The 15,500-nt window shown below is 40.0% G+C and overlaps 9 non-coding genes across 9 annotated transcripts; 7 read left to right on the top strand and 2 right to left on the bottom strand.

Moving 5' to 3' along the window:
- Window positions 1-385: 385 nt before the first annotated feature.
- trnai-aau (transfer RNA isoleucine (anticodon AAU)) lies at window positions 386-459 on the top strand. Its single transcript has one exon. It is a non-coding gene; the product is annotated as a tRNA-Ile (tRNA).
- A 104-nt stretch (window positions 460-563) lies between these two features.
- LOC131728768 (small nucleolar RNA U3) lies at window positions 564-773 on the top strand. Its single transcript, XR_009322825.1, has one exon. It is a non-coding gene; the product is annotated as a small nucleolar RNA U3 (small nucleolar RNA).
- Window positions 774-1,453: 680 nt separating this feature from the next.
- On the top strand, window positions 1,454-1,535 carry trnal-cag (transfer RNA leucine (anticodon CAG)). The gene has a single exon. It is a non-coding gene; the product is annotated as a tRNA-Leu (tRNA).
- A 530-nt stretch (window positions 1,536-2,065) lies between these two features.
- trnas-uga (transfer RNA serine (anticodon UGA)) lies at window positions 2,066-2,147 on the bottom strand. Its single transcript has one exon. It is a non-coding gene; the product is annotated as a tRNA-Ser (tRNA).
- A 7,184-nt stretch (window positions 2,148-9,331) lies between these two features.
- Window positions 9,332-9,541, top strand: LOC117970781 (small nucleolar RNA U3). Its single transcript, XR_004662989.1, has one exon. It is a non-coding gene; the product is annotated as a small nucleolar RNA U3 (small nucleolar RNA).
- Window positions 9,542-10,219: 678 nt separating this feature from the next.
- On the top strand, window positions 10,220-10,301 carry trnal-cag (transfer RNA leucine (anticodon CAG)). Its single transcript has one exon. It is a non-coding gene; the product is annotated as a tRNA-Leu (tRNA).
- Window positions 10,302-10,594: 293 nt separating this feature from the next.
- Window positions 10,595-10,668, top strand: trnai-aau (transfer RNA isoleucine (anticodon AAU)). Its single transcript has one exon. It is a non-coding gene; the product is annotated as a tRNA-Ile (tRNA).
- A 170-nt stretch (window positions 10,669-10,838) lies between these two features.
- On the bottom strand, window positions 10,839-10,920 carry trnas-uga (transfer RNA serine (anticodon UGA)). Its single transcript has one exon. It is a non-coding gene; the product is annotated as a tRNA-Ser (tRNA).
- Window positions 10,921-13,091: 2,171 nt separating this feature from the next.
- LOC117970044 (small nucleolar RNA U3) lies at window positions 13,092-13,307 on the top strand. Its single transcript, XR_004662734.2, has one exon. It is a non-coding gene; the product is annotated as a small nucleolar RNA U3 (small nucleolar RNA).
- Window positions 13,308-15,500: the final 2,193 nt, after the last annotated feature.

Genomic DNA, 15,500 nt, shown 5'->3' with positions numbered 1-15,500 from the left:
AAAACACTCGGTATCACCAAGGTCATGGGAAACAATTACTTGGAAATCAGCTATGCTGTCCAATATATCACCAACGAGGGAAAGCTGGCAGTACTGAGTGACACAGATGACGGATTTTCTCAGCGCGTCTCCTCTGAATGCGCACTGGCACAAAGGGGCTTTGATCATCTAATGACATGAAATACATGAAAGTCACCGCAAGCCTGCACCTCACCACATCCTTCACACTGTTAAACTGCCTCATTATGACCAGGCCTCTAATTATGCCTTTCCAATACTTTGAATGTGTTATTGTTCAGTTTAACATGAGAACATCTTGGTAGAACAATCATAATGTCCGCAGGACTTATTTTAATCGGGTTCTAGTATCAAGTTTTGAGAGTGTGGCCGGTTAGCTCAGTTGGGTAGAGCGTGGTGCTAATAACGCCAAGGTCGCGGGTTCGATCCCCGTACGGGCCACGGCTTTTCTTCTTTAAAGAAACCACAGCATTTGTAATGGTGCCAAAATGAACATTCTTTAACAAAATGAACCGAAGCGATATGAAGTACAACCTGTAATATTTCAGACTTTTTTTAATAAACTTTATATATAATGCTAGCGAAATGCGTTTTTAAAGTGTTTGGACTCGCTATCCACGAGGAAGAGTGAGAGTGTTCACTTTTGAGCATGAAGGAGGCAGTGAGTGTTGTTTTTTGGCCAACTGCTCCCTGTTATTGATGACCCCTCCAGTGTTCCTTAGGGGGCTGGAGGAAGCGGACACGTTCTGAGTGGGTATCTTGCCTAAAGGTACGCAAGACGAACTACAGTTGCAAAGCACTGCTGCTTTTTCGACGATTGATTAAAACTATCAATCTGACTGAAAACACGGATCACATTAATTGTGATCGGTTTGATACCAATAGGCTTACATGGCAGGTATTGTGTATAGACAATATCATATACACAGAAATGAACACGGACAGTGTTTATTAAGGGCTGACTCATTGAAACGTTCGAGAGATCTCGGCGTACTGGACAAATATACTGGATTTTTTTTCCATGTCGTAATTGTGCCGCCTGTGATAATGCGTTTGAAACTAGAGATAATGTGAGATAATGTCTGTTACTGGCGGATAGTTTAAAAATGTACTCAATTATGTTACAACTTTTGTGTCTACGAAACATATCTGTAACATTTATGTAATGCCTGTGTGGTTTTTTCATGAAGTTAATTTGCTAACAGACTGTTCTGATTTGTTTCTAACCGTGAAGCGATCGCTCTGTTTGCCGTATATTTTCTGTCTGTAAGAGGAGTGTCCTTGTGATCCCATATAGAATGCGACGAAACAGGTCACCCTCCTTAATATAAACAGATAAAGAATAAGTTCACGCACACACCAGGTGATTTACTGTAGCGTCAGACATTGGAGGTTCAGCAGTGTACTGCAGTGTTGTGCAAAGTCGTCGGTGTAAGTCAGGATGGCCGAGCGGTTTAAGGCGCTGCGTTCAGGTCGCAGTCTCTCTGGAGGCGTGGGTTCGAATCCCACTTCTGACAAATCTGTTTGTTTATTTATTTCTTAAAACGTCCACCGAATGCTTGGTAATTTGATTTGTTTTTCTTGTTAGTATTCAAATATCAAGGTCGTTAAATGAGAGAAAGTCACCGCAAGCCTGCACCTCACCACATCCTTCACACTGTTAAACTGCCTCATTATGACGAGGCCTCTAATTATGCCTTTCCAATACTTTGAATGTGTTATTGTTCAGTTTAACATGAGAACATCTTGGTAGAACAATCATAATGTCCGCAGGACTTATTTTCCTCGGGTTCTAGTATCAAGTTTTGAGTGTGTGGCCGGTTAGCTCAGTTGGGTAGAGCGTGGGGCTAATAACGCCAAGGTCGCGGGTTCGATCATGGCTTTTCTTCTTTAAAGAAATCACAGCATTTGTAATGGTGCCAAAATGAACAATCTTTAACAAAATGAACCGAAGTGATATGAAGTACAACCAGTAATATTTCAGACTTCCTCAGCTTTAAACATGTATTAACAATGAACACATACAATCAATTAAAAACAAAGCTTACGTAGTCGGCAGGATTCGAACCTGCGCGGGGAAACCCCAATGGCTTTCAAGTCCATCGCCTTAACCACTCGGCCACGACTACATGCTCGCACGGTTAGCTATGAAAATATCCAAAAGAAGTAAACGGCTCCCGCAGTAATGCTGTAGATGGCAGTATAGGCTAACTAATGAACCAAAGTCAAATGTCTTTGTTGAAACTCTGTCAGATTTGTACAAGGCAAGCACACGTGGGAAACGTAAATACAATATACTTTCTGTTAACGTTCATAATAATGAATACATCTTTATTTCAAAATACGTAGCTATTTAACTGATCTTTTCAAAACACCCCATCCACAAAAACAAAGTAGTTATTTATTTCAACTGAAAAACTGACTTGCTTCATGGCTGCTGCCAGAGCACTCGAGAACGTTCTGGCTAGCGTGAGCGGACTAAGCAGATAACAAGATCTACAAAATATCACATGCCAATAAAACTTACCATAATTATGTTCATTTTATTATTATTTATTTAGCAGACGGCTTTATCCGTGGAGACTTACAGAGACTAGGGTGTGTGAACTATGCATCAGCTGTAGAGTCACTTACATTTACATCTCACCCGAAAAACGGAGCACAAGGAGATTAAGTGACTTGCTCAGGGTCACACAATGAGTCAGTGGCTGAGGTGGGATTTGTGCCGGGGGACCTCCTGGTTATAAGCCCTTTATCTTTAACCACTGGACCACACAGCCTCCTATAACAAAATCAGACCCCAGATGGGACTCGAAACCACAATCCATGGCTTAGAAAGTCAGTGCCTTATCCATTAGGCCACAAGGGGTGACACAAAAAGCACATGTGGTAGTAATAAAGAAAGTGGGAACAATAGTATCGTGGTTTAATACATCATATCCAAGCCATCGTTGGTGTTCAAACACAGCAGAGTGTTACATTGGGAAAGGGCCGTACTTGTCAGTACTTATTTGACATTCATGTGGGAAGATTTAAGATTGTGAAGAAGTTTAAATATGCTGCGTATTTGCGCATTGGGAACCTTACATAATTAGGTTTTTGATTAATGCCACTTTCTTACAGACAGTAATCAAGGTGACGATACAAGACCAGAGCCAATAAAGCAGTTATTTTCCTATCCTTTCATTACCATATTCTAGTGTGCTTGTTCAGAATATGCGTGAATCGTGAAAACGTCTTGCCAATATGTGAACAAAGCCAGCATTCACTTTATTGATCACCATGTGGATTAACCGCTATTGGAACACAGATGATTGTGTTGAAGATGTTAATAGACTTTTAATGTACACATTTTAGAGCTAAACGTTTGTTGAGACAGTTCAAGCGCTGTAGCAGTGTTTAACTATTTCCTGGATGTTTTCTTTTGGTCTTACTCTGGAAAAAGTAATAATAATAATAAAAAGTAGGCAAAACCATTTTTTGAGAAACCGCATTTGGGAGAAAAACTAACAGTTTGGAAACACATTTGCAAAGGCATTGGATTCTATTGTGGTGTTTCCGAACTGTTGAACGTTTCTCATTACATGCAGGTTTACTGGCTTGACAAAAAGGCGATTGACGAAAAGAATGCTGTCTCGATAGCAAAGTCGCGTAAAGCTGAAATAGCTCAGTTGGGAGAGCGTTAGACTGTAACAATCCCTGCTTCGATATCGGGTTTTTGCAAACAGCACGACTAGGGCTATTTTTTCTTAATTAATTTTTTGAATTAAAAAAACAGCACATTTTTTCTTCAGTGTAATTGGAGGAAATAAAAACGTATTATAGTGCCATTTTCTAATGCGATAAAGAAATGCAAAAAGCATCATCTCTGCGTGGGCTTGAAACACCAAAATTTCGATTAACAGCCTAACGTGCTAACCGATTATGGTGTTTTATTACATAACACCTTGGGAGTCTCAACAGAACAGTGTGTATGCATACAGCTAAAATGGAAACCAAATATATACGATTCAAATGGGAATCGTATTCAGATTTTAAGCACAAATCTGATAGACTTCACAGTGCAAAGGAGGAAGGCAGACAATGCAAATGAGGCAACTGGCTCCTACTTTTTAAATCATACGAGAAACTTGAACCCAATTAAGCTTTTAACCGCCTGCAGTTTGGAATGAGTTTGAAATGTTGTTGTAACACCTCACTGGGCAACAGCAATTGCATTATATGAAAGCTCCTGTCTATTTGTCAGCGGCACAGCTACCGGTGCCACTCAGAGTTGGAGGGAGACGGTCGGCCACTTGCCCATAAAACAATACTTTCCGGGATCATTTCTATAGTGATTTTTGAAGTGTGTGTGCAAGGGAAAACATTCGGCTTCTGAGCGGGTTTGAAGTGGCTAACATCGGGAGCTGGAAGGATGGCGGCGACAGCAGGCGTGCGCAGATTTAACGTGCTTCGTTTCAACTGGAGCGACAAGAAAGAAGTGTCTTTGTCAAGATTGGATTTCAGTAGACAGATCCTGCAGCGGCTGTTGGAAGTGAAACCGGAGGATTTGAACTGTCTGATCAAGCGTCCAGGAATTGCTGTGAGCTTCGACGTAAGCTTTGTGAGTAATGGAGCAATGGGAAAATGTTTGGAAGTGTATAATAAGAAGATAAAAGACGCACCATTAAGTCAGTTTTTAGTTGAACCTTTGTCGGACAGAGAAATAAAAGTCGTTACAATTCAATTTTATAGTGAGGTTGTAACGACTATGATATTGAAACCTGGCTACATAGACATTGTAAAGTTAAGTCCCGTAGCAGAAAAGTAAAGGACGCTGACGGTGTGTGGAATGGAGCGAGACAGTGGCTCATCCAACGAAGACCCGAATGGGATTAATGGTGTGAGACATTTGCCAAGTAACTTTTCTCTGGGAACTACTCGGGGTTTTGTTATGTACTATGGAATGCCAAAGCTATGCCGCAACTGTGGGGGGTGGGGACACTTAGCAGTTGCGTGCAAGGTTGTGAAATGCAAGAACTGCGGTGGGGCTCATATCAGCTCTTTGTGCACTGAAGAAAAGAAATGCAACTTGTGCGGCAAAGAAGGTCATGTTTTTAAAATGTGCCCGGACTTGTTCACTAATGTTGTGAAAATGCAGCGAGAGCCGAGGCCAACGGTGGCGGAGGAGGAGGCAGGAGCAGAGGGTCAGCAAGCGGCGGGACTTGCGGTGGTGGAGAAAGAGGCAGAAGCGGAGAGCCCGGGAAACAAAGAGCCGCAGTTTGGTAACGAAGAGGAGAGCTTGGAGGAAGGTTCTTCGTCGTCGAGCTCTAGTGAGTTTGAGTTTGAGGAGGAGGGGGTTGTAGATCAAAGGGCGCGACCTGTGAAACGCAAGCCTGAAGAAGAGGAGGGGTTTGATATAAAAAAGCAAGTCAGGGGGGTATCTGCTTCTCATACAGCAGAATTAAGCTCAGGCGGTACACCTGAGTCAGAGACAATAGAGGAGAGTGGAGATTACGTTGATAGCCCTGCTTCTTCCAGTAGGGGGCAGGACGTAGTCAGACATGACTTCTACGGGGTAGCCTTTTTGCAGGAATATGACGTTGCGTCTTTTGTTGCTGTTTCGGCTGTTCTAATGCCGGCAGCGGACAAAACTCCGGCAGAAGAGGAGCAACAATCTGATGACAGAAACACTGGGGAGAGCATAGCGGGTGTGGACACTGATAAGGTGGAGGGACAGGGTGTCACAGAAGGTAAATGGGAGGAGGGGAGGTGAAAGAAAAAAGGACATAGAAAGAAGGATAGGTCTGATGTATAAAAATGTGGTCATGTTGCTCAATATTGTTTCTGTAAATGTTAGAGGGTTTCAGGGTGCGAACAAACGCAAAAGTGTATTTGGTTGTTTAAAATCAATTGAGACAGATATTTTTTGTTTACAGGAGTGTGGGATCCCGTACTCTGATTATTATTATAAGCTTAAACAAGAATGGAATGTGGGAGAATCTGTGTGGTCTGGGTCAAATAGAGAGAGAACTGCAGGGCTTGGTTTTTTATTTAAAAACCCAAATATTATGGTAGTGGAAATACATGAAGTATTCCCGGGACGTTTATTAGTTGTAGATATTAAATATAGAGACACAGATTTGCGGCTAGTAAATGTATATGGGTCTCAGTCGAGGGTTGAGAGAGTCAAATTGTTTGAACAGTTAAGGGTATTTTTAGTTACTAATAAAATACTGCTTGTAGCGGGGGATTTTAATTGCGGCCTATTAATTGAGGACCAGAAAAAAGAAAAAAATAGATGTATCTGGTAATCTTTTGAAAACTCTGATAAAGGATGCGGGTTTAATAGATGTTGCAAAAAGGTTTTGTCCCTCTGACCCAGGGTACACTTGGTCTAATAGTTCCACTAGTTCAAGGATAGATTTTTGTTTTGTTCCAAGCTCTGTAAATATTAAGAATTTTAGTTTAGAATCGTTTTTTTTCTCAGATCACAGAATGTTAAAGATTTCACTAGAATTAACTGGGGGAACTGAGTATGGAAGAGGGGTGTGGAAGTTAAACTGTAATTTATTAAATGATGAAAAATTGATTAAATCGTATAAAAAAAGGTATTTGGAATGGAGAGAGTTGAAGGTTTGTTTTGATTCTATAAGTGAATGGTGGGAGATGGTAAAGTCTCGTACTAAGGGTTATTTTATAACATTGGGGAGGAAACAAGCACAAAGGAATAAAAATAGATATTTGAAACTTCAAAAAAGAGTGCAAAATCTAATAAAATTACAAGGGGAAGGCTTTGTTTTTGGCGACAAAATTAAAGAAATTAATCACAAACTCTCTGATTTATTTAGAGAGAGGGAAAAGAAAGTGCGCTTTAGAGCTAGGGTGAATCATTTAGAGAAGGATGAGACGTGCAGCCGTTTCTTCTTTCGTGAATTAGGGAGGAAAAAAAGTTTTGTGCAAAGTTTAAGAGATGGGGAGGGGGAAGTGGTAACAGAAATGAATGACATCTTAAATGTTACAAAAAAGTTTTATGAAGATCTGTATAGAAAGAGGGAAACAGAAAGTAATGTGCAAGATTTGTTTTTGAGAGAGCTGGAGTGTCAAATTAGCAAGGAAGATAATATTAATCTAATTCATAAATTAAGGATGGAAGAAGTGAAACAGGTGTTTTTTTTCATTTGGAAAGGGGAAGACTCCAGGTCTGGATGGTCTTCCCATTGAATTTTATCAGGTTTTCTGGGAAGAGATTAAATATGATTGGATGGAAATGCTTAAAGAATGCTTTGAGGGGGAAAGTTTAGGCAAGTCTATGAGAGAAGGTGTAATAACAATTTTATTTAAAAACAGAGGGGATAGGGATGACTTGAAAAATTGGAGGCCAATTACGCTGTTAAATTGCGATTATAAAATTCTATCCAAGACTATAATGGGCAGATTACAAAAAGTAACAGACAAATTAATTAATCCGGACCAGGTGTGTGGTGTCCCGGGAAGAATGATAGGGGATAATCTGAATTTAATAAGAGATGCATGTTTATTTGCAAAGGAGAGGGGACTCCCTTTATGCCTTATTAATGTAGATCAGGAGAAAGCATTTGACAGGGTGGACCAAGAATATCTGTTTAAAGTCTTTGAATATATGGGATTTAATTCAGTATTTATTAAATGGATTAAAATGCTTTTCCAAGAGGTCAGGGGTAGGGTGGTGGTCAATGGGTTATTGTCACCAACATTTCAAGTAAATTCTGGAGTAAGACAGGGGTGCCCTTTGTCTCCGCTGTTGTATATATTTGCATTAGAACCGGTACTTGTAAAAATAGGGAAATCAAAACAGGTAACAGGGGTGATAATTCCGGGTTCAGGAGAGCAAGAGGTGAAATTAGTAGCCTACATGGACGATGTAACTCTGATGTGCAGAGATAACTTTTCTGTTCACAAAGCTTTAGATATTATGAGGCTATTTGGGAGAGCTTCTGGTTCTAAAATTAATACAGAGAAGAGCCATGCCATGTGTATGGGGGAGTGGGAAGGAAAAGAGGAAATTGAGAGGGTGTTAATAGTGGAGGAGGAGGGGGTAAAGATTTTAGGGGTGGTGTTTGATAGAGAAATTAACGGTTTAAAGAATTGGGTGGAAGTTTTGAGAAAACTAAAACTTAAAACTGAATATTGGAAATTGAGAAATTTGACACTAGAGGGGAAACTATTGATTGTTAGAATGATATTGATGCCAATTTTATTATATGTGGCAAGGGTGTTCCCACCCAACTTGGTGACGAGTAGAACAATAATTAGGCACTTGTTCCAATTTTTCTGGGGAGGAAGATTTGAAAAGGTAAAAAGGGAAACGGTAATGGTGCAGAGAAACCAGGGTGGAAAAGGTTTTCCAAATGTTATTTATATTTTATGGGTGTATTTTGTATGTTACACAATTAATGCAGCATTGGAAATGAATAAAAAATACAGCTTCTTTGCTAGGTTTTATTTTGGTCAGTCTTTGAGGAAAATGGGTTTAATGAAACTGACACATACAGTGCCTTATAGTGATGAAATGCCTTTTTTATACAGGAAAACAATGAGCTTTATAGTGCAAAATAGCCTGTGTGAGAAGATGCAAGGGAATTGGTCAGCAAAAGAATTAATAAAAAAGAAAGAGATAAGTGGAAAACTGTGCAGAGTCGGGCTCCTGAATGACAGTGCCTCGGAAACCATATGGAAAAATGTAAATTATTCAAGGCTAAATAATAGACAAAAAGATTTGGCATGGTTATCAGCGCATGGGAGGTTGCCATGTAAGGAACATTTGTATAAAAAGCATATGGTAAAGTCAGACAAATGTGTAAAAAAATGGGTGTACAGCTGCAGAAACAATCCAACATGTGTTTTTTGAATGTGTGTATGCAAAAGAATGCTGGAAAAGAGTGACGAGATTGTCAAAGAAATTTGTTAGAGATCAGGATATGTGTGTGAACTTGATACTGTATGGGCCAAAAAAGGGGATTAAAACAAATGCCAGTGAAAAAGGGTGGATTATTATTAACTGTGTAAAAGAGGCATTGTGGATAGTGAGAAATCGGAATGTGTATAACTTGAAAATTGAGGTTACTGTTGATGATTTTTGTAAAATTGTAATTGTAAAAATAAGAGATTATGTTTGGCTAGACATGGTGGCTTTGGGTAAAGCTGTGGCTTTAAAAAAATGGAAAATTAATTCACTTGGTGATTTGTTTCTCTAAACTGATTTAGAATGTCAGGATTTGTTTTGTAACCAAGCCTGTAAAGGATTATGATTGTATTTAGTTTCTTTTTGTTTTGTGATTGATTATAATGTGTTTTGAATTTTTTTAATAAACTTTATATATAATGCTAGCGAAATGCGTTTTTAAAGTGTTTGGACTCGCTATCCACGAGGAAGAGTGAGAGTGTTCACTTTTGAGCGTGAAGGAGGCAGTGAGTGTTGTTTTTTGGCCAACTGCTCCCTGTTATTGATGACCCCTCCAGTGTTCCTTAGGGGGCTGGAGGAAGCGGACACGTTCTGAGTGGGTATCTTGCCTAAAGGTACGCAAGAAGAACTACAGTTGCAAAGCACTGCTGCTTTTTCGACGATTGATTAAAACTATCAATCTGACTGAAAACACGGATCACATTAATTGTGATCGGTATGATACCAATAGGCTTACATGGCAGGTATTGTGTATAGACAATGTCATATACACAGAAATGAACACGGACAGTGTTTATTAAGGGCTGACTCATTGAAACGTTCGAGAGATCTCGGTGTACTGGACAAATATACTGGATTTTTTCCATGTCGTAATTGTGCCGCCTGTGATAATGCGTTTGAAACTAGAGATAATGTGAGATAATGTCTGTTACTGGCGGATAGTTTACAAATGTACTCAATTATGTTACAACTTTTGTGTCTACGAAACATATCTGTAACATTTATGTAATGCCTGTGTGGTTTTTTCATGAAGTTAATTTGCTAACAGACTGTTCTGGTTTGTTTCTAACCGTGAAGCGATCGCTCTGTTTGCCGTATATTTTCTGTCTGTAAGAGGAGTGTCCTTGTGATCCCATATAGAATGCGACGAAACAGGTCGCCCTCCTTAATATAAACAGATAAAGAATAAGTTCACGCACACACCAGGTGATTTACTGTAGCGTCAGACATTGGAGGTTCAGCAGTGTACTGCAGTGTTGTGAAAAGTCGTCGGTGTAAGTCAGGATGGCCGAGCGGTCTAAGGCGCTGCGTTCAGGTTGCAGTCTCTCTGGAGGCGTGGGTTCGAATCCCACTTCTGACAAATCTGTTTGTTTATTTATTTCTTAAAACGTCCACCGAATGCTTGGTAATTTGATTTGTTTTTCTTGTTAGTATTCAAATCACAAGGTCGCTAAATGAGAGAAAGTCACCGCAAGCCTGCACCTCACCACATCCTTCACACTGTTAAACTGCCTCATTATGACGAGGCCTCTAATTATGCCTTTCCAATGCTTTGAATGTGTTATTGTTCAGTTTAACATAACATCTTGGTAGAACACATAATGTCCGCAGGACTTATTTTCCTCGGGTTCTAGTATCAAGTTTTGAGTGTGTCGCCGGTTAGCTCAGTTGGTTAGAGCGTGGTGCTAATAACGCCAAGGTCGCGGGTTCGATCCCCGTACGGGCCATGGCTTTTTTTCTTTAAAGAAACCACAGCATTTGTAATGGTGCCAAAATGAACAATCTTTAACAAAATGAACCAAAGCGATATGAAGTACAACCAGTAATATTTCAGACTTCCTGAGCTTCAAACATGTATTAACAATGAACAAATACAATCAGTTAAAAACAAAGCTTACGTAGTCGGCAGGATTCGAACCTGCGCGGGGAAACCCCAATGGATTTCAAGTCCATCGCCTTAACCACTCGGCCACGACTACATGCTCGCACCGTTAGTTGTGAAAATATCCAAAAGAAGTAAACGGCTCCCGCAGTAATGCTGTAGATGGCAGTATAGGCTAATGAACCAAAGTCAAATGCCTTTGTTGAAACTCTGTCAGATTTGTACAAGGCAAGCACACGTGGGAAAAGTAAATACAATATACTTTCTGTTAACGTTCATAATAATGAATACATCTTTATTTCAAAATACGTAGCTATTTAACTGATCTTTACAAAACACCCCCATCCACAAAAACAAAGTAGTTATTTATTTCAACTGAAAAACTGACTTGCTTCATGGCTGCTGCCAGAGCACTCGAGAACGTTCTGGCTAGCGTGAGCGGACTAAGCAGATAACAAGATCTACAAAATATCACATGCCAATAAAACTTACCATAATTATGTTCATTTTATTATTATTTATTTAGCAGACACCTTTATCCGTGGAGACTTACAGAGACTAGGGTGTGTGAACTATGCATCAGCTGTAGAGTCACTTACATTTACATCTCACCCGAAAAACGGAGCACAAGGAGATTAAGTGACTTGCTCAGGGTCACACAATGAGTCAGTAGCTGAGGTGGGATTTGTGCCAGGGGACCTCCTGGTTACAAGCCCTTTATCTTTAACCACTCGACCACACAGCCTCCTATAACAAAATCAGACCCCAGATGGGACTCGAAACCACAATCCATGGCTTAGAAAGCCAGTGCCTTATCCATTAGGCCACAAGGGCTGACACAAAAAGTTCATTTGGTAGTAATAAAGAAAGTGGGAACAATAGTATCGTGGTTTAATACATCATATCCAAGCCATCGTTGGTGTTCAAACACAGCAGAGTGTTACATTGGGAAAGGGCCGTACTTGTCAGTACGTATTTGACATTCATGTGGGAAGATTTAAGATTGTGAAGAAGTTTAAATATGCTGCGTATTTGCGCATTGGGAACCTTACATAATTAGGTTTTTGATTAATGCCACTTTCTTACGGACAGTAATCAAGGTGACGATACAAGACCAGAGCCAATAAAGCAGTTATTTTCCTGTCCTTTCATTACCATATTCTAGTGTCCTTGTTCAGAATATGCGTGAATCGTGAAAACGTCTTGCCAATATGTGAACAAAGCCAGCATTCACTTTATTGATCACCATGTGGATTAACTGCTATTGCAACACACATGATTGTGTTAAAGATGTTAATAGACTTTTAATGTACACATTTTAGAGCTAAACGTTTGTTGAGACAGTTCAAGCGCTGTAGCAGTGTTTAACTATTTCCTGGATGTTTGCCTTTTGGTCTTACTCTGGAAAAAGTAAAAATAATAATAAAAAGTAGGCAAAACCATTTTATGAGAAACCGCATTTGGGAGAAAAACTAACAGTTTGGAAACACAATTGCAAAGGCATTGGATTCTATTGTGGTGTTTCCGAACTGTTGAACGTTTCTCATTAGATGCAGGTTTACTGGCTTGACAAAAAGGTGATTGACGTAAAGAATGCTGTCTCGATAGCAAAATCACTTCAAGCTGAAATAGCTCAGTTGGGAGAGCGTTAGACTGTAACGGTCCCTGCTTCGATCCCAAGTTTTTGCAAACAGCACGACTAGGGTTATTTTTTCTTAATTAATTTTTTGAATTAAAAAAACAGCACATTTTTTCTTCAGTGTAATTGGAGGAAATAAAAACGTATTATAGTGCCATTTTCTAATGCGATAAAGAAATGCAAAAAGCATCATCTCTGCGTGGGCTTGAAACACCAAAATTTCGATTAACAGCCGAACGTGCTAACCGATTATGGTGTTTTATTAGATAACACCCTGGGAGCTCAACAGAGCAGTGTGTATGCATAGAGCTAAAATGGAAACCAAATATATACGATTCAAATGGGAATCGTATTCAGATTTTAAGCACAAATTTGATACACTTCACAGTGCAAAGGAGGAAGGCAGACAATGCAAATGAGGCAACTGGCTCCTACTTTTTAAATCATACAAGAAACTTGAACCCAATTAAGCTTTTAGCCGCCTGCAGTTTGGAATGAGTTTGAAATGTTGTTGTAAAACCTCACTGGGCAACAGCAATTGCATTATATGAAAGCTCCTGTTAATTTGTTAGCGGCACAGCTACCGGTGCCACTCAGAGTTGGAGGTAGACGGTCGGCCACTTGCCCATAAAACAATACTTTCCGGGATCATATCTATAGTGATTTGCCAGCGAAATGCGTTTATAAAGTGTTTGGAATCGCTATCCACGAGGAAGAGTGAGAGTGCTCGTTTTTGAGCGTGAAGGAGAAAGCGAGTGTTTTTTTTTGGCCAACTGCTCCCTGTTATTGATGACCGCTCCAGTGTTCCTTAGGGGGCTGGAGGAAGCGGACACGTTCTGAGTGGGTATCTTACCAAAAGGTACGCAAGATGAACTACAGTTGCAAAGCACTGCTGCTTTTTCGATGATTGATTAAAACTATCAATCTGACTGAAAACACGGATCACATTAATTGTGATCAGTTTGATACCAACAGGCTTACATGACAGGTATTGCGTATAGACAATGTCATATACACAGAAATGAACACGGACAGTGTTTTTTTAAGGGCTGACTCATTTTAATGTTCGAGAGATCTAGGTGTACTGGACAAATATACTGGATTTTTTCCATGTCGTAATTATGCCACCTGTGATAATGCGTTTGAAACTAAGAATTTTACAAGCTATACAAAGAAAAAAAAAAAAAGGAGTACAGTATCTCACAAGTGATGACCTGTGCTTCACCTTGTAAAGGTTTTGTTTGAAAGACTAAGGCCAATCTAAGTATCTTTAGAAAGAAAAAAGATTATTAAGAGTAATCTTAAAGAAAGTCTTAACCAAACCAACGGACATAAAAAACCTGAATCCATGGTTCTAAACAAACTATTCTGTAATGCATCTCAGCGGATATATATCTACATGTACCCATATCCACACACTCAATCGAGCAAAACAATGTGTTATGAAAAACAAGCACAGGACAGACTGAGAGAGATATAAATAGATATATTGTTGGGCCCAAAGTCCTTGAGAAGTCCAGCTCCAGGTAAGAAGCAAACAAAAACATAATCCAATACACACAACAAAACAAAGTAACAAAGTAAACAAATCCAGCAATGAAAATTGGTAAAAAGGAATGGTCTCACCACTTTGCTGATGCGGATCCTCTTTTAGCTTTCAGATCATTTCCTGCCAATGGCATAATTTTGTATCCACATGTCGCTTTATCCAGCAATTACAGAGTACATAGGCTTCTTAGAAAATTCAATCAGGAGCACAGGTGCAGAGGCAGCAGGAGGTCACAAAGTAGAAAAAAAACACCCACCTTGATAGATAGACCTGTGCTTTTATACTACCCCTCTTAAAGTTGTATACCCACTTTTTTATAATTCCTAATTGAACAAGTTTGTGACCACTTTGAGATAATTACATTTCGGATTAAAGTGTCTGGCCAGACTAACTGCAATCAATTAAGTTGCAGATGGGGAGTTTCTTACCGCATTATATGTGGTCGGTGTCACATATTCCCCCCCCCCAAACAAGAGGCACAACTGGGTTTAAATCCAAAGTAGGGTTTTAAGTTAACTACATTTAAGGTGTCACACTTCTGATCACCAAACTGCACTCGATAATTAACCGGTCCAAGTCGCTTCATTACTGTAAATGGACCAGTCCATTTGGCGCAAGCTTAGCTGAAAACTTAGAAGCAGCTTCAGATAAAGGGTGTGACCTAACCCAGACCAAACGTAAATATGTAACATTTGAGGAGGGTGATTTGGAGTACTTACTTGGCCTGCCTAGTCTGAGCCTTATCTACATTACTAACCTCCTGATGAACTAACTGCTGTTGCCTTTCAAGTAAGTTTTGTCTTAACGACTCTTGCTGGGGAGCTACATTACAAAGCCGATCCAATGGCCCTTTTAATCTTTGCCCCAATGCCCGTTAAGTGGGACTAAATCCTGTGGATTCCTGGCGAGCAGAATTGATGGTGAATTGGAATCAGCAAATCCACTTATCCCATTCTTCATTGTTATTCCCCACATAATAGGCGATCATTGTCTTCACCGTGCGGTTTATAAGTTCTGTGAGGTTGATTTGCAGGTGGTATGCTGTAGTGAGCTTGTTCACAACTCCCCAGGTCGTAAAGATACCTTTCAGGAGTTGACTGGTGAACTGGCTCCCTCTGTCAGACACCAAATAGCGTGGTGTGCCCGATCGAGTAAAGATGTCCCTAATCAGGATGTTAATAATCCGGGGAGTCTTGCCATCTCATAATGGAAAAAACTCAACCCATTTTGAGTAATAATCCACAACTACCACAAGTATGGTGTTACCGCTCTTACTGCAGGGAAATGGGCCCATCAGGTCGATTCTAAGCATTTCTCTCAGTTCGGTAACAGTGCTGGATTGTAACATACCTGCAGGTTTTGTTTTCGATGCCTTATACTGCTGACAGGTCTGGCATTCCTTAGTATGTCTCCAAGTTTCCTTGCGAATCTCTGGCGACCAGGCCACCTCCAGCATTCTGAAAAGTGTCTTTAGCCTGCCCAGATGTCC

This window comes from Acipenser ruthenus, unplaced genomic scaffold (genome assembly GCF_902713425.1).
Source record: "Acipenser ruthenus unplaced genomic scaffold, fAciRut3.2 maternal haplotype, whole genome shotgun sequence".
Classification (NCBI taxonomy): Eukaryota; Metazoa; Chordata; class Actinopteri; order Acipenseriformes; family Acipenseridae; genus Acipenser; species Acipenser ruthenus.
Note: the sequence above shows the minus strand (reverse complement) of the source record. Positions and strands in the feature narration are given on the sequence as shown.